We start from the raw sequence: 24303 nt of genomic DNA, 5'->3' as shown, positions 1-24303 counted from the left end.
GGTTTCTAATGAAAAAACAGGCAGATTAGGAGGTGTGTTGAAAGAATGTACTTTGGTTTTTGCATAGTGCCACAAGAAGTTTGATACATTTCAAACCAACTAACTCATCTGTGTGTCCATTTGGTCTGCCTGTGTATTGAGACATATCTGAAGTACACTTCAGGGTGGAGGAGTAATTTTGGCATCTTTTATTTATGAGTCTCCATTATATTTAACTGACCAGTCTTTCTTTGGTTGTACGGCTGATCACTTGGAGAAATGAAACGTGGAATGAAAAGCTGTAAGAAAGTACCCTACATTCATCAAGCTGAAAACACAACTCCCCAGAAACTAAGAGAAATTAAATGCAAGGATATATAGTAAGAGATGAAAGTCAAGACTTGTTTTAACAAATATAATCCAAAATTTCAAAGAGCCTCCTCTCTTTTCCTACCAACCTCTTCTATGTTTTTGGCAGACAAATGGTATGGGAAACCAGTTTGTTTAATCAGTAGCCTCTTATGGAATCACAGAATTGTCTAGGTTGGAAGACCTAGATCATCGAGTCCAACCTCTGACCTAACACTAACAAGTCCTCCACTAAACCACATCACTAAGTTCAACATCTAAACGTCTTTTAAAGACCTCCAGGGATGGTGACTCCACCACTTCCCTGGGCAGCCCATTCCAGTGCCTCACAACCCTCTTGGTAAAGAAGTTCTTCCTAATATTCAACCTAAAACACCCGTGGTGCAACTTTAGCCCATTTCCCCTCGTCCTGTCACCAGACACATGGGAGAACAGACCAACCCCCACCTCGCTACAGCCTCCTTTAAGGTACCTGTAGAGAGCGATAAGGTCGCCCCTGAGCCTCCTCTTCTCTAGGCTGAACAATCCCAGCTCCTTCAGCCTCTCCTCGTAGGACTTGTTCTCCAGGCCCCTCACCAGCTTCATCGCCCTTCTCTGGACTCGCTTGACCACCTCAATGGCCTTCCTGTAGTGAGGGGCCCAAAACCGAACACTGTACGTGAGGTACGGCCTCACCAGAGCCGAGTACAGGGGGACGATCACTTCCCTAGCCCTGCAGGCCACGCTGCTTCTGATACAGGCCAGGATGCTGTTGGCCTTCTTGGCCACCTGAGCACACTGCTGGCTCATATTCAGCCAACTATCAACCAAGAAGATGGAAAAAAAAAAAGGCAAATCCAAACCCCAAAAAAGCATTAACATCGCATTCTTAGATAACTCAGAAGTCCAAGAGTCTCCCTCAAGCACCATTATACATGTAGGCCTTGTATGCATCTGGAAGATAGAACAAGCGATCTAGAAAAATCACTAGGAAGAATTTTGATCACAACGGCATTTTATTTCTTCTTAATACTAATTTTCTTTTTTTTAAAAAAAGGTCTGACTTACAAGTTAACAGTTTTGTGGTGTTTTTGTTGTTTTTTTGTTTGTTTGTTTGTTTTGTTTTGTTTCCCTAGATTTACATGATTTTCCCCATATGATAATTTAGTGTTTTCATTTGAATGTGGACTGTTTCAGCTTAAGGCCACACTAAGAGCCACATTCTTTGTGCTGATACATTCACAGAAATTAGTACAGCATGATGTAGGCAAAATCTTCCACACGATTGCTTTGGGTCTTACTGATCTAGAGCATTTCTGTTATAGAAAATTAAGTATCTTTGTGATGTTTTGTTTTTAAACCACAAGTTTGGTCTCATTTCTTAGAGTAGAATGTAGATATTATAACTGTTTTTTGTGATATTTAGCTATACCACTTTCAGTTACAGTTTACACACTGATTTGATACTTAAGTGAACAGGGCTGTGCAAATGCAACATACCCAGTTATTTTTATTTATTTTATTAAGGTTTTTTAGTCTATGCCACTTCTGCAATGAATGTAAGAGAGATGAAAAAACAGATATCAGCTAATCTGCGAAGTTATGTATTTGCAATGAGAGAATACAAGAAAACATATGATGCAAAAAGGAGCTTTCAGCATGAAAACCGAAAAGGAGAGTGTACACTTAAAACAGTAAGTTGGAATAAATAAAAATGAAATAATTCAAGTTAGTCATCTTTGCTGCTTTTAGTCTCTTGGCTACTAGTATTTATATATGCCCTGCAGAATAAGAACTGTGAAGATTTCTTTAAATTGAAGAACTTTGAAACTAAACGTCAGCTCTGAGTATTGTATTCATTTGATTGTTTTCAGAAGCAGGGTACTAGGCTGGATAGAACTTTGCTTTGAAGTAGTATTTCTGTTCTTTGATAAAGACAATAAATACAAAGAGAAATATCCAACAACTTTGTAAGCCAGAGAACATGCCCTGCCCTGCCCTGCCGCTTCTTAACGGCATTGGGCCTGGAAAGCAAAACCAATTTTTTTTGCAAGTCTGATTTTCACTTGTGATGGGAAAGAATGAAGAATACTAAGAATAAGAGAGGTCTTCAGGAGAGAAAAAGAAATAGAAAATGAAAAAGATACAGAACAACTTTGTTCTGGAGATTTGATGGGCTGAAATAGTTTTGAGTGAGGGAATGTGGAGATGGGTGTCTGATAATAGTCTTACGCTCTTTGGGGCTACTATAAAGTATTGGAAATGAGAAAGTGTCAGAGAAAGTGTCAGACAAGTTATTAGAAATCATGACAAATAAGTAGAGGAGACTGACATTATATGGAACAAAAATAGCATAAATAAGGCAGTAAAACAGAAACTGTCCGGAAGGGCCTTTAAATTAAGATAAATAGGTTGTGTCAATAGCTCAGGAGTCGTTGTGGTGATAGCAAGAGATGTTACAGTGACTGACTCAAAGACACAAAAATGATTTTTATAGCTATTTGAATGAATATAAACAGAACAATTTCCACAGCAAGAATGGAAGAGATTACAATGTTAGAGATGCGATAAAAGCCATGTCGAGAATTTTAGTAGATGAATTAAAAACCTAAATACTTTGCAAGTACATATTTTGCATGCTTTTATATGCAGAATAGATGTAGATAAGATCACCATTCTATATAGAGAGAAAAGATAGATTTACTGCCTTCCTTCATGTGGAAGTGACAGTTACTTGAGCTCTGTCTTGTGGGAGCATCTGAGGATATAATGGGATAGTTTCATTAAAGAAAAGAAAAAAAGGAAACAAAAAAAATGCAGAAGGCAGGATTCTCATAAGCATGAGATCTATCTTGCATCTTATTGCTGGAGAGTTTTGAAATGATGTTTGGGTAATATCATTTGTGTTTAGTCAGATCTTTTAAAATACACATCTTGCACACGTTTTGCAGCCCTGTGAAGTTATGATGAAACATGGGGCTTCTGCTTTGTAGCTCCTCTGTACAAGTTATTACTATATGCTTCATCTAATTGACATATTTATCCAGAAAACACGCTTAATTGGGACATTTCCTGGGGCACTGGTGTAAGACCAATAGTCTTACATTTCTTAATACACGCGATCGCTACTTAAGAGGCTCATGATGGGACAGTGGCTACTGCTTAATAGTATCTGCCCCTGGTTAGTCAGTGCTGCTTACATCTCTCTGTTACAGTCTCCTGGAACTTGCCTATATAAGAAAATTTTTCCAAGCAATTAATTCCCGCAGGGTAAAATATTGTGTACTCTGGTGAAAATAGACCCATGATGGTGGTCACAATTTTCTGCACTGATGATTACGGGGGAGGGGGGGTGGAACCTTTTAATTTCCCTATGGTCTTGACGGATGCTAGAGATAATGGAGAAGTTTGGTTTTCAGCACTTCTTATGAAATTAAAAAATAAAAATATAGTCATAAGTAGTGCTGGATTGCAGTTATTTCTGTGTTTCTAAGATTCATATTGTCATTTGATTAGTTAATCGCTCATTTTCAAAGGTGTGAACATATTTTCACACGTCAACCAAGACAGTGTTAACAATGAAACTATAGATAGCAATAGAGATTAATTATCTATCGCACAAGTCTCTGCACCTTGATCTTACCAGATAAAGAGACTCTATCTGTCTGCACACAGGTGTGATTTTTTTTTTAAACTCCAAACAATAGCCTTGGTCAAATGAGTTCAAATGAATATTTTCAAATGGCACATCTTCACTGTGTTTGCTGTTAACATTTCTGATCTTGTTTTATGAAATGTGACTTCCAGTAAAAGGCTGTGATTCTTTGCTATGCTTACCCGTGTGAAATACATTCACTGATAGGTGAGAGATGTGGGGGAGCTTTAAATGAGAATTAACATTTAGAGTCAAAGACAACATTTCCTCCTTAGCTTTTTTCACTGACTGGAGACATCTATTCCAGAAGAGAGAAGGAGATGAAGGATGAGTTTGTAGGTTTTTTTTTTTTTGTTTGTTTTTTTTTGTAGTGCATGTTGGAACATTTTATATTTATTCACCCGCAGAAAATTAAATGCATATGCGTGTCTGGTTTCTAAATGTTTAAAGATCAGAGGTCTTTACAGCAGAATATACTATTGCATGAAGATGAACCACTAGGCGTGTTGAACTATTTCTATCCTGTCTGATTAATCTCTAATTTTGCTTGTTCTAGCAAATGGATACTAGTAGCTTGCAGACCTTGCAGGCCTGTAAAGTCATACATGAGACTCTTGGACTATCTTCACAGTGAAGGCGTTACCTTGGACTCTGTCTTGCTCCAAGACCTGCAGTTGGTGTGTCTCTAGGTGGCAAGCTCTCCGGTGGCACTGCCTATTTTGAGACTCTGTAGCCTGTCTCTTATCACTTCATCAGAAATGCAACCTTTCCCTTCGTGGGGTAGTCCTTTCCACTCATGTGTTAGGGAAGTTGGAAGCATCCAATCAGGGTGACTATTTACCATCATTTCTGTTTGTTGTCCTAGCAAGAAGTCACTGAAGGAGTATCTAGGGAGCTGGCCATCTGCTCAGAACTAGAAAAACGGCATCAAATAATAATTATGTTTGCCAGTCACCACTAGATCTAATTGCCAGAGTGAAAAACAGTTTGATTCCCTTTCTTTTGCGAAGTCTGCTCACAGCAGCACAGTCTTTAATTGGCTTTTGTTTCCTTAAAACATCCTCTTTTATCTCAACAAATTCAGATACACCCCAAAGCTAAAAACCATAGACCAGGTAGAGATGACTGGACCGGCATCAAGATTTTCAAATAATAGTAGTTCAGTAGTGTAAAAGGAAGGGGAAGGTCCACCACTAAAACAAGCCAGTCTGTATATGTTTCATCATGTGATTTACCCTCCTTACAAGAACTTATTACTCTTCAGGCTATGGTCAGATTGTTTTCTTGTCTAAATACATTCATGGAAATTATAGGTCAACTCTGGTATTGGAGGTTTTATTTAGAAACTTATTTGTTACCAGATTTTGGATTTTTGTTTTCTTCCTTCCTACAGTGCGTGCAGTCATAAGTTTTCTTTCTGTTCATTATTTTCTTTAAAAAGCTACTTAGCAATTCTCTAATTCTGTTGCTTTACACTTTCTTACTTTATACTTTCTCTTTCTCTCTCTCTCTCTCTCTCTTTTTTTTTTTTTTTTTAATGATATAAAGATGGGCTAATTCCTGGTTTTAAATGTTTCAAAGACCAGGTTAAATGTGTCTTCTAGGCTACAACAACCACTGCCTGATGTAGTCCCCTGTTTGTGAGCTCAGAGTAAAGTCATCCAACTGTCTTATTGGTACTCGCCTGAATATTTCCTGAACCCTCCATGGACTGGTTTTGGTTTGTTTCTTCTTTTTGTGCAGCCGTGGAGAACATCTTTATGGAAGCAAGCTCTGAAGTTCAAAGCTACTCTCCAATCTGTTCATCAGCATACACTTTTTGGTCCATCCTTAGTGTCAGGGGTTGTTACCAATATATAGAAGAAACAGAAACTACTAATAGCAAAACATGCTTTGTAGTCAGTCTTGTTTGAGCACTAGCCTTGTTTGTACGAGTTCTTTTTATGTAGTAAACCCTTGCTTAGAAATGCAAATGCTCTTTATTGCTGGATGATCCTCTTAAGAATTATTATCTATTTCTTCAGTTCTGGGAATGTTTGCTTCTTATAGGACATGCCAATGTAGGATGACCATTGTGCCTTGAAGTTCAACTGTAATAGTTGCTTGATTTGTCTTTAAGTCTCAAAAAGCTTTGTAGATAGGGAAACAACAGTAAAAAAGGTTGAACAGTTTGCCCCACATTGTGGAGGAATGGCAGTGGTAGAGTGAAGATGTGAAGATAAAGCTCCTTGATTTATAGGCCACTGAAATGGTGTGAGATCAAGCACTACTCATAGTGCAGGAAATTAGGCCTAAATACAATCCAAGGTTCTGCATTTGGTGTAGTGTCATTGGAAATGTTAAGATCTGAGTCATCTGGGGCAGAAAAGAAAGGTGGTGAAACAAAAACTGCCTACTAAAGTACATAGAGAGGGATGCAGAAACAAATGAGAAAAATGCCATTGCTGATGTGATTCTGATAGAGTTTTTAAAAATCTGTCAGCATGTCTTTTTTTTCAATGCATCAAACTCTGCATATGTATCTTATAGTAAATATATAACCCTATCCATACCCAAATTTGCAGTAGGGTAGTTTTATGTAGTTATCTAGGATGTTGCATACACCTACCTCCTTGCATTACTTTGTTGAGAAGTTGTGTGTTTTTTTGTCTCCTTCTCAATAAAATATCAAAAGCAATCTGAGATACTGTGATTTATGTTCCTTAAAACTTATAATAATTAAATATATTCACTACACTTGTTACAAATTAAAACTTGACACTTAAAGACTGATAAACAGGATGTGAGTAGAGGAAGATGCTTTTCCTACCGTGACCGATATGATCAAAACATGTTGTTTTTATACAAGCTTTTCCCCTCCCTTTAGTTTTTAGGTGTTTAAGGGTGATGCAACAATAGTAATGCTGAACACTTAGCATCTTCGTATTCACCAGTCCGGAAAATTCAATCTGACTTGAACTTTAGCACTGCTCTGCTACAGAACCTCAACTGACCAACACTGCTTCTGTGATTTATACCTGCTGAGATTCGGATGTTATTGCGAGGTAGTATTGGCACCATAACCTGAAGTTCAGTGAGGGGAAGAAGTCTTACGTCCCTCTTTGTATTCATCCATTGATTTGGAGATCAACTTCTTAGTTGATAGCATCTTACCTATGTTGGGCAATTAAACACATGCCTGTTTGTAAATACATGTGGCTTATTGTTAAAGGCAATTAATTTAATCTTGTCACACAGTTTTGAGCCGAGAAATAATTTCTCATTGCAGCACCAAACAAACATGATTTCTATCCCTGTCTCCCTATGTAATGCTCTTTATGTAGCTGAATATGGTTTTATAGCTGCGGTACTTTTACCTACTGACATCCATCTCAGTGTTAAGAGAGCACTGAATGCAGAGGGAGGAGATCTGACCTGAAAACTCAGCTCTCGACTTACCCCAGTATGATTCTGGTATGATTTTAATTATCTACCTTACAGGGACACATACATTGTGAAGAAATAGAGGATTTGTGCAACTCCAGTTCTGATGGCTTATTGGTGGGGTGGCAGCAAGAGTTAATTGCAGTTAATATGGCAGACTATAGTATCATCTGTAGAATCGTGAGATATATTTCAGGTTGATTGATGTGACGTTGTAATACATAGAATCCAACTGAAAGCTCAAAAGGTCTATCCTGATGATTCCAGTTGGTTTTAGAAGGGCGTAAGAGCCTGACAACTTCAACATTTCAAATCATTTGCTACAAAGCATTTGATTAACCTGCTTTACAACAGGCGTTCAACTTTTGCTCACAACTTAAAGGAGTATAAGGATATATAATCTAATGAAACTGGAGAGAAAAATGGATACTCACAGGAAAATCTTGGCACAGTTAGTAAAACAAAATTTATGAGATCTTGGAAGTGCCGGGCAGTTCTGAACTTCTAGTGACAGTGATAACAATTTTAACTTTTGGCAAATTGAAACTGGAGTTGAGTGCAAATGCTACGATTCAGGATTTTGTAGTCTATCTCATTGTTCAATTAAATAAATGATTAAGGTGTGACCTGTATTTCTTGACTTTTCCTAACAAGCTGCAATTTGGGATTATAGATTTTGCATAAGTAGTTCTATTATTTACCTATAATTCTGCATTAGTACGATCATTGTGCATTACTAATGTATTTATTTATTAGCATCAGGAATTGGGATCTGTTCCTTCAGGCATTATCTTCATATCTATTCCAGAAGTCTCATAGTATAAACAACTGGAAAGACATAACAAGTAGAATTAAATAAGGGGCAAAGAGAGCAAGAAAACATTACAAATGCCATATTTGGTATGAACAAATCAGCTGCATATCTGTTAACATTATACATATGGAATAAATGCGGAATTCAGTGTATGTATTTTATTTGTGGGTATGCAATTCTCTTTTATACCTGTCCCATAATATTAGGAGAGAAGCATAGCAGCAAAGAAGACATGATTGAACAGTGATGTGTCGATGAAAGTGCAACTAAGGTTTAGCTTTCTGTCGTGGTTTTACATAACCAGGGCTAAGTGTTAATCAGCTCAGAAGAACTGGGATTTTTGGTTGGGCTATTCCAAAGTGATTGTTTCTTGGCAATTTTTTACCCTGCTTTTTATAACACCCTTTATTAAATTTCAGTGACTAATTCACATTTTAGAGAAAAGAATACTCAGTGCTCTAACCTTTCAATAAGACTCAGAAAGCTAATCATAACATCTCTGAGATTTCTCAGAAGTTCTACAACAAAATATGGGAGAGTAAATTTCTTATTTCTAGTAAATTAAAAACTTGAAACAAACAGAAAATGAATCTTTTAAAAATTAAAAATTACGTAAATAGCATAGAGAAATAGAAAAGCATAAAAAAAAAAATTAAAACACCCATCCTCACAATCCTTCTGTTTTACTTTGAATGGGAATTTGGAACTGTGACTAAATCCCCTTCCGAGGATAAATCAATTTCTTCCCAAGCATTGTGTTCTATGACACAAACATGTAAATCTCCCTCAGTATTATAATTTGTATTCAGTTAAGTACAAAAAGTTGATTGCGGAGTGTGATGAATCAATTCCCATGCTGGGATAAGCTGTAGAAAGGGGAAGCTAAAGTTTGAATTTCATCATTGTCTGATATGGAACAGCAGATTAGGAGTAACAGCAAGATTTTAACCCCCATGTTCTAAAAAAAAAATATGTATATATATATACATATATATATATATATACATATATATTTGTACTTTCAGAATAACTTTTTTTTTTTTTTTCCCACTTAGCTATTCTGTGTACTTTTGGTAGCAATTATAGAAATAAAGGTTTTGCGTGTTTTGAGGGTTCTTTTGCCCTGTTTAGAAAAGATGTTAAGACGTGGAAATTTGCATAGCTTGGTATTTGTTTCCTTAGCTAGAAAATTATAGCAAAATGGAGACAGCCAAGTTATCTGGAGAAATCATTGCACTTTTGGACAATCAATTTATTATTATTTTTTTAATTACTATTATCTTTTTAATGGGGTTCTCATACATCTTTTCTTCCACTACTATTTCACGGATAAAAAAATTTCTTATTCTTTTCTATTGCATCTGTGACAACTTGGTCCTTTGTAATGTGTAAGGATCACTTTTTGCCAATTTTAGCAGGAGAAGAAGCAGTATGCTGTAAAACTTGATCTAATACCTCTTGCAAATGGTATTCTTGTTATGATTCCAGTTTCAAACCCACTGGTATGCCAGTTATGCTGTTGACCAGTATCCGCTAGTTCCAAAATATCATTCACTTTCTACCATGGTTCATCTTCATTTTGTCATATTAGTTGTCTTTCATGCCACCCTTTGTTGTCTGTGAAAGTTTTTGTCTCACACTGATTTCGCCTGTAGGTTTCATTGTTGAAGACAAAGCAACGGACCATCCTGCATAAGTGCAAGCAAAGGACCTCCAAGAAAGTGTGACCAATTGTGATGGCAGTTTAAGCCCTACTCATGTTCTTACCATGTCTTCAACAAAAATAGAAATATTAAGGGTTGTTCCAAAGATATTATTACTTACTTAGCTCTTTATAATTAAAAATATATTTTTTTAATAATTTAGCATTAAACTTAAAATGACTGTTCAGGTGATGATTAAGATGTCTATCTACTGAACATAATTTGCACTGTATTCTGTATTATGTAGCTGAAGTTCTGCCCCAGCTACAGCCCAGCTAGAACAAGACTACTGTACAGATAGAGTTATTTTACTATCACTGGAGCATACACTATCCAGTCTATTGATCTTCTATTCAGCAGGCCAAGTCCTTCTTTGAGCCTAAAGAATTCAAAATGTCCACTTAAGCACAGTTTTTCCTCATAATTTTATACCATCAGCATAGCAAAAAGCCACAGCATACAACTGTCTGCAAAATCTGAGTGCCAACCAAGTGAGGCCCCTGCGGGCTTCCAGCTGTGGAGCTCTGGTTGCTTGACAGAGGTGACGTTGGGTCTCCAGGGCCGAGGCCACAGAAGGCACCTTAGGGAGACCTTGTGCGTGTGATGCACCAGCCGAAGGAAGCTGAGGAGCAGCTGCAGCGAGTGCTGCTCGCCAGCCTACCTGCTGGAAGTACGGGGCCGCGGCAGCTCAACGCCAGGGTGGAGGAAAGTGGCAGAATCTCAGCAGCGCAGCTCTTGCCAGGTTAGGGAATGTGTAACAGAGCAGCTGTTGGATGTGCACTGACAGTTACCACGACCACCACGGCTTTGCTGGCTGACAGCATGTCTCCCAAAGGGGGGTAAAGCATGGGCTACTCTAATCAGATGTTCATTCGGAGAAAAAATGAACTTTCTGTCATTCAAGTCCTTGCGGGTACTGCAAAGAGAACAAAAGAATACAGTCATTAAGAAAAAGTCACTGGCTACTGACCTGCCTGTCAATATGCATTAAAAACATGTGATGTTACTGCTGAGAAACTATCAAATTTGCTTTGAAGAGCAATGCTAATGTCACATATGAAGTCAGAATTGGTGTCGATTTGTAACAATCACGTTGGAAACCAAGAGAGGCTTTTGTTTTCTGCTGTGACGGAGAAATCCTCCACAACAGATACTCGCTGTTAACAGGAGAGAGAATCTGCTGCTGAAACGGGGAGAGAGCAGAGGGGGGAAAAGGCTGTACTTCATTCTAGGCATAGTCTGGCTGTAGTATATTCCTCACTATGTGCAAGAGCAATTAGGCAATGGGAATTGGCCATAAACCCTGAGAAAGGATGAACACAATGTCACAGTAGTTGCTTCAAAGAGGTGCATTTAGCCTGACTCAGGAAGGAGCTGGAGTCTGCCGTGAAGAGAAAGTGGCAAACAGTAGCGTATCTACAGGGCTTTGATTTACAGCACCTCATCGGTCTTAGCAGCAGTACCACTGCAAATCAACTTTTTCTTTTTTCTAGGGAGCATCTGCAAGGCCCTCTTCAGAAGACATGCACACCCCAGTTAGGTTTCTGCAGAATTAAATTGATATCCTGTTTCAGAAAAGCAGATGAGCTTTGTGGTCTCGCTTCAGCTTTTACTGTGTTTGATGTGCCTCAGAAATACCCTTTCTTCTCCCAGCTTCTCACACATCATCCGACAGAGGACTACAGTAATTCTATAAGCCTTGTGCTGTTCTGGCAAGGTGGTTTAGCCATAAACTTCTTACTGCTTTTTCTTTCTCTCTCCTCCAGCATTTACTTCAGACCACTTATGACTTCCTCAGTAAAAACTTGTTTATGTAGACATGAACAATAGTTGCTAAAAGCAAGTGGTGTTTTTTTGTTGTGGTTTGGATTTTTAGCTCTTTTCCTTACATAGTTGTGCATGCAGCTTCTACATTTTTCTCCTATTTTAATGGTTAGTTGGAAGGCCATATAGACATCGGGGCCTTTGGGAGAGATTCTTCCCGTTTTTCACGTGAAAGCAGGTCACTGCTCTTATTGATTTCTGGACTACCAGATGTAGTATGTGTCAATGTCAAGTTTAGGTCTCCTCTTGTGTTGGTATTGCTGATATACAACCTGGTATTTGGGTTGTATGGGGACAGGCCTAGGTGATTTTACAGTTAAAAATATCAGAAAACCAGAAGTGCTCTTCTGTTTTGAACCAACCAATCTTAACGTTGTTCAAATGTAATTAGAAAGGTCATTTGTATAATCTTGGCTGTTGTTTTTTGTTTGTTTGTTTGTTTGTTTATTATTATTATTTTTCCCTTTGGGTATTTCCAACAAAATCTAACAAAGGACTTCCTTTTTTACTATTAGAATTAGGCTGATTTCTGGAGTGTTAGGATTAGTGTTATACATCCTAGGAAAAAAAAAAAAAAAAAAAAAAACATAAAAAAGGGGAGGATTATTCTCTTACAAAACTGATGATTAAAGATGACAAAAATATCCATGGGGAAATATGTGAAATTGTTAAGGTGTGTAGTAACTAAATGGTGTTTCCTTTAAGATTTGTATTATATGTTGGAAATACAGAAAACTTTTTAAAATGTTGCAAAACTTTTAGCTAAAAATGTATGCATTTCTGTCCAGATCTTATTGCAAATATTTGTCATATGAATGAAACCTCAGATTCATTTCCATGGAGTTAAATTGCCTTGCCTAGCAGCACAGGCTGGCACTATGGATGCTTTTCTGCTATAAGATTTGCTGGTAAAAAAAGTGTTCCATTGGTAATCGCATGGCTTTCAAGCTCAGCCCTTTCTGATCGTATTTTGTGCCCTGTAGGCCTGAGTCACTGGCACTTCAAGCACCTCTCAGTTCCCATGTGTTTTTTGGAAATACTTCTCTTGTTAGCATTCAACAATGAGACATTTGAATGAAACCACTTAAAGGTGCTGGGCATGATGTTTAATTTCATGTTACAGTCTGGTTTAGGAAAGAAGCTCTGGAAAATCAGAGCGTATGGGAAGGAGGGGCAGTGCAAACTCAGGTGTGTCACTGTTCCAGGAATAAATCTGTGCTGAACTGCACTACAGGAGCTGGGTAGGAAAGAACTGCTGCAGTCCTGTGGGGGGGAAAAAAAAAAAAAGGAAAACCACCAGGAAGGTTGGATGCCCAGTAACACCCACCGCATTATGCAGCACTGAATGCTGTTCTGGCTGGGAAAATTATCTTCTCCCCATTGAATGGCACTGGATATTTTGCAGCATCCAGAAGTGCAGAGCAACAGAAGGATCTTTGAGGAGAGGATCTCAGAAGAATCCTCTCTTTTAAAACTACTCAAACCTTCCCAAGAAATTTAAGAATATAACCCACAGAATAAAGTGGGTATGTTTATTAATGACATTCTTATTTTCTTCTCTTCACTTTCACTCTCTGGAGACTGCAGCAGAAAGCATGTGACCAGATAATTGCCTCTCAGATAAGTTCTTAAATTAACAGTCTGTCCTTGAGAACGTAAGCAAAACTAAGAGTACCTTAAGCAACCCCGAACATTTCCAAATATGTGTTTGGTGGGACAGGCAGGTGGTATTCCTTCTAAGCATAAATTACTGTATTGCAAAAAGAAGAGGTATGTTAAACCCAATACTTTTATGTATAAAATAGTAATAATAATAATAAAAAACATCATCTGAAACCAATCTAGGAAGTCATCATTCATCTTACAAGGCTTTTGTCTGAAGTCAGCATACAAGATGCAATGCATTGAATGTCTAGTCTAAAGTTCAGGCACACGAGAAACTAGTTCAACAATTCTCCAGGTATGGAAAGAGAAAGGGACATTTCTGTACAGATTTATTGAGCATGGCTCTAAAATGACAGTCTTTTGGGGCTGTAGGAACAAACTTTCTCTACTTGTGCCACACCAAGTGTGGCACATTACGTTACCTTCACCCAGAGATCACTTTTTCCCGTGAAAAAGTTGCCAATCAGGTATTTTTAGCATAGCTTGCTGTTATGCTCTTATCTTTAACAATAACTGCCCTTTTTGTATTTCATCTTTCTGATGAACCTTTTCCATATTTGCCAAAGGATTGTTGTTCTTCAGCAAGACATAAAAGTGGCCACGTGAAGAGTGGTTCTGTAATTTTGAAACTGTGAGTCTAGAGGACAAGAAATTGAGGAGGCAAACTGCAAAGAAAGAAGACAACATGTGTTTTGTACCAGGGCATGACACAGCTCTTGAGATAACTTACAGAATTACCACCAATCACTTTGAAGCATGTGAAACCCCTACCCCAGTAGTAATTGCAGTGGCCAGACAGCTCTGTTGTTTTGTTTTTTTTTAGTGGGGGAGCATAGATTTTCTATCCATCTCACTCCAGCAAGGCAGTCTATTAGTCTAACTCAGCTGAAGGGGAGTACAAAGACACTTTCTGTCCTAATCCAAGCATTTCTGTTCAGTTGTTTTCATAGGCTGTCAAATATCTCCTGGAAGTAGTATTGTTGGTTGCCAAAGTGTCTTATTTTGTGAAAGCAGTAATATGTCCAGTCCATGCAAACTGCAATTCTTCAGGCAATAGTGAGCTTTCATTTGTGCTGCTCAGGTACTTGTGTAGCTTCATGAGTTGGATTACTGAAGAGTGAGCTGGGAGTCACTGGAGAACTATCATCTTTGAAATGTTACTAGTGCAGATAAATAGGCCTGAGGAACAGCTTTTGAAAAAGTCCTCTCTGGTGTTAGCACTAGTCAGCTTTCTAGGCAACTCAATGCCAATGTCAGAGAAATGCCCTTATTTTTCTCCTGCTCTCAAACAGCCGTGGTGAGTACGCATTTTTCTTTGTGTTTTGAAGCCAGGTGCAGTAAGCCTGAATTGAGACACATGCCCCGGTTATTGCCATACAACTCAGCTAGCTTTTGCCTCAAAACTATCTGCTCATTTTGCTGATTGCTTGAAGGTGCAGCTCTGATTTAATGACCCTGCATACCTGGATGATGACTCTTTCAGCACTGATTGCACTGATCTCTGAACTACAGAGAAATGGCCATTCATCTCTGTAAAGTTTTGTGGCTGCTCATTATTTTTCTGTAATTGTTTCACAGTCCAGTTTCACTGCTAAACGCTTCCTTCATAGACTTAGGAATGTCCCCCTACTGCATGGAGCTGGACGTTGTATCCCTATAGCCTTGTATGCATCATTCACTTCTCTTGCTTTCTCATGTTCACTGTTTGTTTCCAATATCTAAGGCTTCTCAAATACAGAAGAGTTGAATGGACTGTCTTTAAGCCTAGAAAAGAGAATTGTACCTGGCAAGTCAAGAGACTAGTGGAGAGGATCTGGGGATTTAACAAAATGGATGGTATTTTTTAAATGCAATATGAAGTTACAGAATGGAGAAAAGCTATTTTAGGACTTCTTCCTTCCCTGCACTGCTCTGGGAAAACATTCCAGCTGACAGTGGACTGGCCTGAGGAATCAGGGACACTTGAGATAAATACAAGCTTCTTTCTCTCAAACCTCTTAATGTAATTGGTAAAGAGAGTGAACATTTCATGCGTTCTAGTGAGTTTAGAATGACCATGGCTGTCTGCCAGCATAAATGCACTGATATTTTTTTCTAGTTTAATCCTATTGTGGTGTTACTTTCGGTTTAACTCGTAATTACTCACTGAAAGACTTAGTGATGGAAACATTCAGAGTTGCGAGAGAGGTTATATAACCTTATCAGTCATCTTCTGTTTGCAGTGGATACCGTGACTTTAATTTTTAGTAATTTGAATTATTTATAGACAACTGGCCAAAGTATGTAGGCTTCCTATCAAAGTTTAACTACTTTTTTTTTTTTTTTTTTTTTTTTTTTTTTTTTTTTTTAACAAAAATGACTAAGTTATATGAAGCTGATTAGCAAAACATGTGGAAAAATACTTCTGGCAAGAGGCTAGCTTAGGACATATTTTATGGGCTTGTCCAGAGATAGCATGTTTTTAGAAGAAGATAATTAGAGTAGTTAGAAAAATTAGAAGCAATTCAGGCTATCTATGTTGAGTGGCAGCATGGGAATAAACAGTGTCTGATGAAAGATGGCACAATTTTTCTTTCTACTTTAATTGTATGAAACATTTTGTATTTGTGTTTGTTCAAGATAAAAATATAGGAGGCTAACATTTTTATTTGGTACAAGGGGAGAGAGGTAGAGAAAGAGGAAGAAAAGAATAGCAGAGAGATACCATAAATAATGAGCACATTGGCAAAAAATAATATTTGAAGTCATAAAATCAAACTAAGTAATATAGGAACCTCTTAGTTTGAATAAGCACACAGTATTTTTATAATTTTCCATTTCAAATGTTCGCATTTGGATGAGGCTAATTTTTTATATTTATTTGGTTCTGCCTCTTCCTGTTTTTTTTTACATAATATTTGTCTTAAGCATATTATCTGAACTTCAGAAAGTGTACATGAAGTGACAGCGGTCATTCTGAGGCTTGCTGAAATTGCCTAAATTTGTTGTCCTTTGGATAAGATCATTTCTTGTCTCATTTTTTGAGTATTTACTTGTTTTCCTAAAGTGCTGAATAGCAATTCTGATCTTCAGTGCAACAAGAACGCCCTGCTTTTTGACCACTGGTTAGTCATACAGTAGGGAGCAAAATTTGTTTCTGTATGTTTGCTCTTCTGTTGCTGTTCTTTCGTATTTTCCATTATTTGTTTGACAGCATGTTAGAAAGAAGTCTTATCTAGTGGTTCTTAAAACAAAAAACCAAAAAACAAACAAACAAAAACCACCACCACCAATGTACCCGTGCTTGGTGAGGAAATTGCTACTCCTTATTTGAAGATCCTAACCACCCCAAGTCAAGTCCCCAGCAGTTGGTTGTATTATACACAAATGCCCAGTAGAAAAAGAATCTGTACTACAGATAGTTACCACCCCAGAAACAATTCTAAGCTGCAAGAAAAAGAAAATGGAAAATAACCGAAGCTCCAGACAAATTGGCAGGCTGGATTGTGTAAATAAAATGGCCAGCTAATTGTATTCCCTGGTGAATCCAGTCCAAATGGACCAGACGGGTTGAGTGCATAATAGAACACATGCACCACAGTTTGAAAATCTCTGGGAATACTGAGCTGTCTTGTGCCACCCCTGATGGAGCTGAAATTGTAGTGAACAGAATGCTGGAACCATGTTGTATTATCAGAGGACATGGAACCACTTATTTGAACTAAACACTTAGTGCTGTCATGCTGGTGTGACAGAAAATGGCACTAAAGCACAGCTGAGTGGCTATTTTTGTCTGGATAAATACTCCAGTTTGTCAAGCTCTGTCTTCAGATCTGCTAAAGCACACAGGTAGAGTTCAAAATTAGACATTAACAACTTTACTTTATGTTAGCTCAGGAAGAAATTTCACCTTTTTTTTTTTTTCTTTCATTTTTTTTCTTCCTTTTTTGGCTATGCGCAATTCCAAATGTCTAATAAATTAAAGTATCTGTGTTCAAATTATTCAAAGAGGATAGCTAAGCCTATGTTTCATATTGTATTCCATAAAAACAAATTCTGTATATATTTACTTGCAGCTTTATTTAGTTAGTTTTTGGCATTGCTGTTAGTGGATGTAGTCTCCAATTTAAAAGTAAGAGAAGGTCTCAAGTAGGTAAGTATGAGCATTGTTCCCACTGGTAAAATTATCTGTATGGTGCTTGAGCACTTTGAGTATTTGCTTTTGTGTCCCAGAACTAACTACAAAATATAAAATATAAAAGAGATGGGAGTTACAGATATCAAGGTTAGAGTCTTACTGTCTGAGCAGCCAGGCTTAAGATAAAAGTGGGAGTTCAAGGTTTCCATTCCTGAACTGAAAGTCTGAATTTAATACTTGCTTAATACTTCTTTGGAGGCTTTTTGTCATTAAATATAGCTAAAGTTGGTGGTCAGGTCAGTTAGGGGAAAACCATAAATGTAGGGTTCCTGATTTCTCTGAAACACTTTCGGCAAGTGTGTGAGGATGGGCCTTTATCCTGAGACATGCTCATGGCTCCTTGCACCTGAGGAATGCTTTGTGGCGAGCTGAAGAGAATCAGTGGGAGGCTGTTGCCAGTGTTGGGTGAGAGATCCAAGAAAGAGTAGATCGATGGTAGAGAAGTACTTTGGGCAAATCTCAAAGCACCTCAAGGGCACAGATGTCAGTAGGGCACAGATGTCAGTAGGGAGTCTCAGTGCATGGCCAACCTGCGGCCTACCTGCACAGAAGGCCTGTGCTTCCATGCAGGAATCTCTTGGATTCCCAGCAGGACAGTTCCAGTGGAATTTTTTTGTTTGATCAGTAATCAAAACTGTAATTTTAAGAAGGGATTTACCTCATAAAACTGGGAGAAGTGGCTAAATAATACTCTCTTGAGTATGGTTAACGGGCATCTCTGCCCAGCTTGGGATTGAGTCCTGCTGATGCTGCCTTGAAGCCAGGAGTGCTATGCCCTGGGAGAACAATGGGAAAAGATTAAAACAACATTTTCCCTCTCAAGTCCCCTAAAGAGAGTGCTGGTGGGTTTTAATTGCACTCTTCCTGGAAAAGAATTGAAAATATCTTGGTCAGTGAAAAGTAGTTCTCTCTTCTCCGTAGTTTTCTTTCTTTTCAGTTGAATACTGCTTTGCTTGACACTGATATATGTAGTGTAAATAGTAATATCCAAGATGTCAAACGTACAAGTTGAGTACTGCTATAAAAATACGGCTTATTCGAAACCTCTTACACTCACGATTTTAAGAGTTTCTATAAGCCATTTTTAAACTCTCCATGATACTCATACTGATTCACAAGTGTTGCTTCTGAATGTTTAGGTCAAAACATTGGAAGAGGCAGAATATCTTCTAAAAAGTGTTGTTTCTGAATGAGGCATGCATTTTACAGCCAAATTGTGTGTGAGTGTATGTAGGGAAATTTTAACCACTGGTCGGACTTGAGCTGACTTCTGGGAAATCTCTTGCTCATTGTCTGGCAAAAGTATTGCCAGACAGAGCTTAAATAAAATAAAACCTATTCATTGAAATTAAATGAATAGATTTAATACAGTAACATCTTGGCAGAGATCCAGAACAAAAGGATTTTCCTGAGTTGTCTTTCCCTGGTTTCATTTAAAATCAGATTAATAGCTAAGGCCAAGATCTACCAAGTATTTCTGCGTGCGTTAAATGCTGTAGTCCCAATTATTAAATTTAGAATATACTGGATGGATATAAATTACAATTCTTGAATACAACAATTCAGTGCAAAGCTTGGCCTTCCTAGTAGCTGGAAAACATACACGGAAAAATACTGAGTTATTATGGGTGTGGAATTATTTTTGTTCATGTCATTGCTCATGGTGTCGGTGAAAAACAAACAGGAAGACCAGATGAAAATAGGAAGGGAGCAAAGAGGAAGTTTGATGGAGAATCAGGATAATTTGTGTCCATTTTGCTTGTTAGTTTTTTATGTTTAGAATTGGGGAGGATTTTTAAACATCATAAGCATATTTGAAGTTAACAATGACTGTTTTATAGTGATAGCTGTAAATACCCTGATAAATTTAGTTTATGAGAAAAAGAAGACTAGGGGGATTGGGAGAAAATATAAAGTGATTCATGCTATATGTACTGATAGAGAAATACATTACAAGATTCAGGAGCTAAAAAACAAAGCAAGTCAAATGAAAATGAGCAGTATGCTCCAGTTTTTAACAAGCTCAGTAACAGATTCGATCAGTTTTCCAGTCTAAATATTTATTTCCTTGCTTCATATTCTGTAGCTCAAACAAAAATTGTAGTCTTTTTTTGTGTAGCAAGTCAGCCAGAGTAGACAGAAAAATTCCTTCAAAATATCATAGAATCATAGAATCATTAAGGTTGGGAAAGACCTTCATAAATACATGAAACTAAAGGTGTGTACAATCTGTAATAGATTACTTACCTATCTAAATCATGAGACCTAACAACATTGGTGGAAGTAGAGGTGGATCTGCTAAGCATGCTTAACTCTTGAGAAAATCTAATTGCAGTCCCATCTCAAATATGTAATTTTTCATGCTTCTACATTTTATTTAGGCATAATATTCTCTCTTTAGTCTTTAATATTTTTCTGGGCTAATACAAATGCCATTTATATTACAGTTATAGCAAAAGGTCTGTTGTGCTGTGTATACTATTCTTGTCACTGTGTAGATATGCTTACAGTTAGGGTGGCCTAACAGACCTTTTGCCTTGAGATATAGGAAGCCATGCAGTTTGAAATTCTTCCTCGTTGAAGTCTTCTTTGAAGCTTGCTTTTTAAAAAATGTCGTAAAACAAACAAAATCCATCTTTTTTTTTTTTTTTTTCTGGAAATAGTGTAGGGAGAAATATGTATTTTTTCACCATGTTTATTTGTCTGTTTGCTTAACTGTTGCTTTGGTGAGAAATCTACTGCCTTGATGTTTTTTAAAATAACTGCAAATTTTCAAAAATTTTACTATGTACAAGTCTGTTAAAGTTTGGTGTCATTTCAGTAAGTGCATGCATCTAGGGAATGCATATTTTAAACAGATACGTCTTATCATTTTGATTTCTTTCTTGCATGTTCTGTTTCCAAGATCTAGACTGGTACTGAAATAAACTGGAATCTTTCTGTCTCTTGGGTGTGTTCATCTCTGGTAGGCACACAGCTCTACTTGGTGCATGTCAGAAAACACTAGGCAATTATTTAAGCAAATCAGAATACAAGAATGTCCTGAATTTAGCATCGTTGATTCTTATGATCAGGACAAATGGGCTTGGTCCAAGAATATAGCATATTGACACATAAAAAAGCAAATTGAAGAGCACAAGAGCAGGATTTTTTTTTTGTCCTGACCTGTAGTTTGAATGTCTGCATATTGACTCATTGTTTTTTCCTTTATTTAGATGATGCATTTACTTATTTATTTTTAAGGTGAATCAAATGCTAATATTTTGAGCCAGTTGACTTGTAATCTGTTTCATAGAGTCCTCTGCTGCTAGGCTGCATCTTGTAACACTGACAGATACCATGTCAGAATTGCTGTATGTTCCTCAGGACAAACCCAAAGCAAGTGTAAACTTCATTATGTATCGCGCTTTGTATGCAGTTTTACACAGCTTTCCACAGGCTACGCAGACATTTCCAAATGTATTTCCTGAGACGGCTCACTCTTGAATTACATGATGCCAACCTAGAGAATTGACAGGAAGTAATTATTCAGATTCTTCTAAATTTTTAATTTTTAAAGCACATTGTTATGTATTTCCCTACTAGGTAGGGTAAAGCATCTTCTTGGCAATACTGGAATGCCCTGAGGATCCCCAAAAGCCTTTTAGAGAATATTTTATTTACTGTGAGGAGGACTTGAGATAACCCTTTTAGGTGTCTGCAAGATTTGTAAAGTATGGTGAGGACAGATTGGCAGTGGATGCCTTCATCTCAGACTTTACTGCATAGGGTTTACCGTGTATGGTTTCAGGCTAATGGCAATACTGTGAGCATTAAGAGTGTCTTTGTAACATTAATGTTGATTATGTGGGAGCTAAGATGAGGGGCTGAGACTGAAGATGATGATCCATGCAAAACTCAGAAGTAAGTTTCTTTCTTTCTTTCCTGCTGCTCTGTGGTACCCAACAATCTTGTTTTACATATTAAACCCCAGGAAAGAGGTGCAAGGCAAAGGCTTAGTGTGGTGCTACTGGTCTGAAGTGGTGCCATGGTTAGAACTGAATATAGTACTATTTCAGAATTTTGACATTTTCCCTCTTTTCCAAAGCATAAATAAGCAGCAACACATTAAAGGAAAAACAAAACAAAAAACTCCGTATTTCACGGATTTAATCAATGTGATATACTACTACATAAATTTAATTGTGCAATATAAATGAATAGATTTTGGGAAAAAAAAAATGTATCCAATTATTCTTCATTTCTCAGGATGTAGTTTAAAAAAAATTGTTCATGCCATATTCTTCTCAGCACATTAGAACGACATTATTAAAGAAGGATGAAGCTATAAATCTCTTCAGTAAATCTCCTCACTTGCCCTTAGCATGGGCAAGAAGCAGTTTCTAGTTTTCCCACAGAAAATTTCTGTGACAGACCACCTGGAGGGGAAGCTTCACAGGTATATATACATTTGCAGATTTGGGGAAGTCTTTGGTTATTGTCTGCCCTTCCTGTGCATATCTAGGGCTGTAGCTGGATTGAACTGAATGCACAGAGGATTGACTGAACATATCAAGGTATAATTGAAAATATAAATGGAAGGATAATAAATATGAAATAAAAGGTAGAAGTACACTTCCTTAAAGAAAAGAAAATGTCTTCCTTAATATAATATAGTGCAGCCAAGTATCTTAAGCATGTGGTGTGGTAAGTTACTAACAGAAACAGACTTAATTCTTTAAACAATGCAAGCCACAAACTCTTATAAATCTGATAGCTCCATCATGAGCACGGATTACATAATACGTTTGCATTAGCTGAAACAAACAATTTTGTAAATGAGCAGAAGCCACAGGAAGATATGTGACTAGATACAGAGATAAAATTTTGTGAGATTTAACTACCTTAGACTTGTAGTATGTAGCAGTATGCAAACTGATGTGAGAAAATATACAACCTGATGTGTGGAACATCAATAGCTTGACTGACTTCATGATACACAAAATGAGGAAGAGTGATCCTATTTAGATGCCTGGGCTCTTTGTCCAAAATTCAAACTGAACTTAAATAATTTTAAGGTTCAAAAGCATATAGTGATCATTCTTAAATGGTACATACCATTCTATTTTTGCTGGATTTCTAGCTAGAGCTAAACAGAATAAATGCCAAAAAAAGGTTGTTCTGAATTAAGCAGCAGAAGAAATGACCTGTAGTTTTGCTGGAATGTCTCCTTGTGTTCAGTTTTGTATCTCTAAAAGGGTCGGGTAGTATGAGTGAAATTCACAGAAATATCCTAATTCCGTAAGTGTTTAACTGAGCTGTGTACCCATTGAATTTAGTTTGATTGGGATAGAAGTTAGACATAAAACCAAAAACATAATAACCAAGGTTTTCATAGAATCATAGAATATCCCGAGTTGGAAGAGGCCTATGATGAGGCCCAGTGATCCTCAATGAGGATCATTGAATCCCACTCATATGCATTTTGCATGCATGTTTAGGTTTCTTTTATAGTAAATATTATATAAGCTTAGGACACCTGTGGAAATTACTACCAGCTTTAGCTGAATTTGTTTTAAGGTGAATATAAAATCATGACAGTCAACATAAGATACAAATTTATCCATCTTCTAGCATATAACAATATTCAAAAGCCATCTGGACGTGGCCTTGGGCAACCTACACTAGGTGGTGCTGCTTTAGCCGGGGGTTGGACCAGATGACCTCCAGAGGTCCCTTCCTACTTCAACCATAATATACTAATGTCTGTTATCTAATATACTGCTTGGTGGCAGTTAAACTAAATTTCATGTACGTAGTCACAGTCATATTAGTAATAAGAATAATAAAAAACATACGTCACAAATAATAATAATAATAAAATAAATTTGTAGCTGTAGATAGTAAAAGATGTTCTATACATCTTCTTAATTGAAATACTTGGAAGATTTTTTGGAGGAGAGGTCTGTCTGTTAAAAGTTTCAAATACCCTTTCATTTCAGGTGGTAAAGGTCCCTTCATTTAGATATTTAGTCTTGCAAGGATTGTATACCAAGAGGGGAAAAAGGTAAAACTATGAAACAACCCCAGGAAATCAAGACCCGATTATCAAATGTTCTTTGTTTTTATACGAGGAGTTTGGAAAAAAAAAATATAATACAAATCCATTCACTTTCTTCATAAGTAAAGGCAAACAGCTGTTCTGTGTTTGTAGTTCTTCTGAGTCATTCACAAGTGAATTTCAGAACCACTTCAAATTCAGATTTATTTCTTTCCACATACATAAATGTGTTGTCTATGCTGAAATAACTTCTAGAGCTTAAGATTCATTAGGACTGCCAGCGCATGTTCAGTATTTTTTACAATTTGAAAAAGAATACCAAATTCTTCTCCCTGATCCTTTAAATAAAGACTGACACCAGAGGTAGCTATGATACAAGTAGTTCTAGACTGCTACAGTAATGAATATTCAAGTTCCATCCTAGTTCAGATGTGTTAATTCACTGCTTATTTTGTAATATGCATATACATACACTTGTGCATTAACATAAACAGAGAATTGATAAATATATTCTTTCTTATTTACACAGTTGTGCATTAATACTGTCAATGTATTCCTTTGTAGGTGGTAACAAACATATCTTTTCCAAATTACTCTATCCAAAAGATTTCTAGAATTATAACTTTTAAGTAAGCTCATGGTAATTACAGCAACCAACTGAATAAAACATTCCTC

This window comes from Anas acuta, chromosome 2 (genome assembly GCF_963932015.1).
Source record: "Anas acuta chromosome 2, bAnaAcu1.1, whole genome shotgun sequence".
In the NCBI taxonomy this organism is placed as follows: domain Eukaryota; kingdom Metazoa; phylum Chordata; class Aves; order Anseriformes; family Anatidae; genus Anas; species Anas acuta.
The sequence above is the reverse complement of the archived record's forward strand: the minus strand, read 5'-3'. Positions refer to the sequence as shown.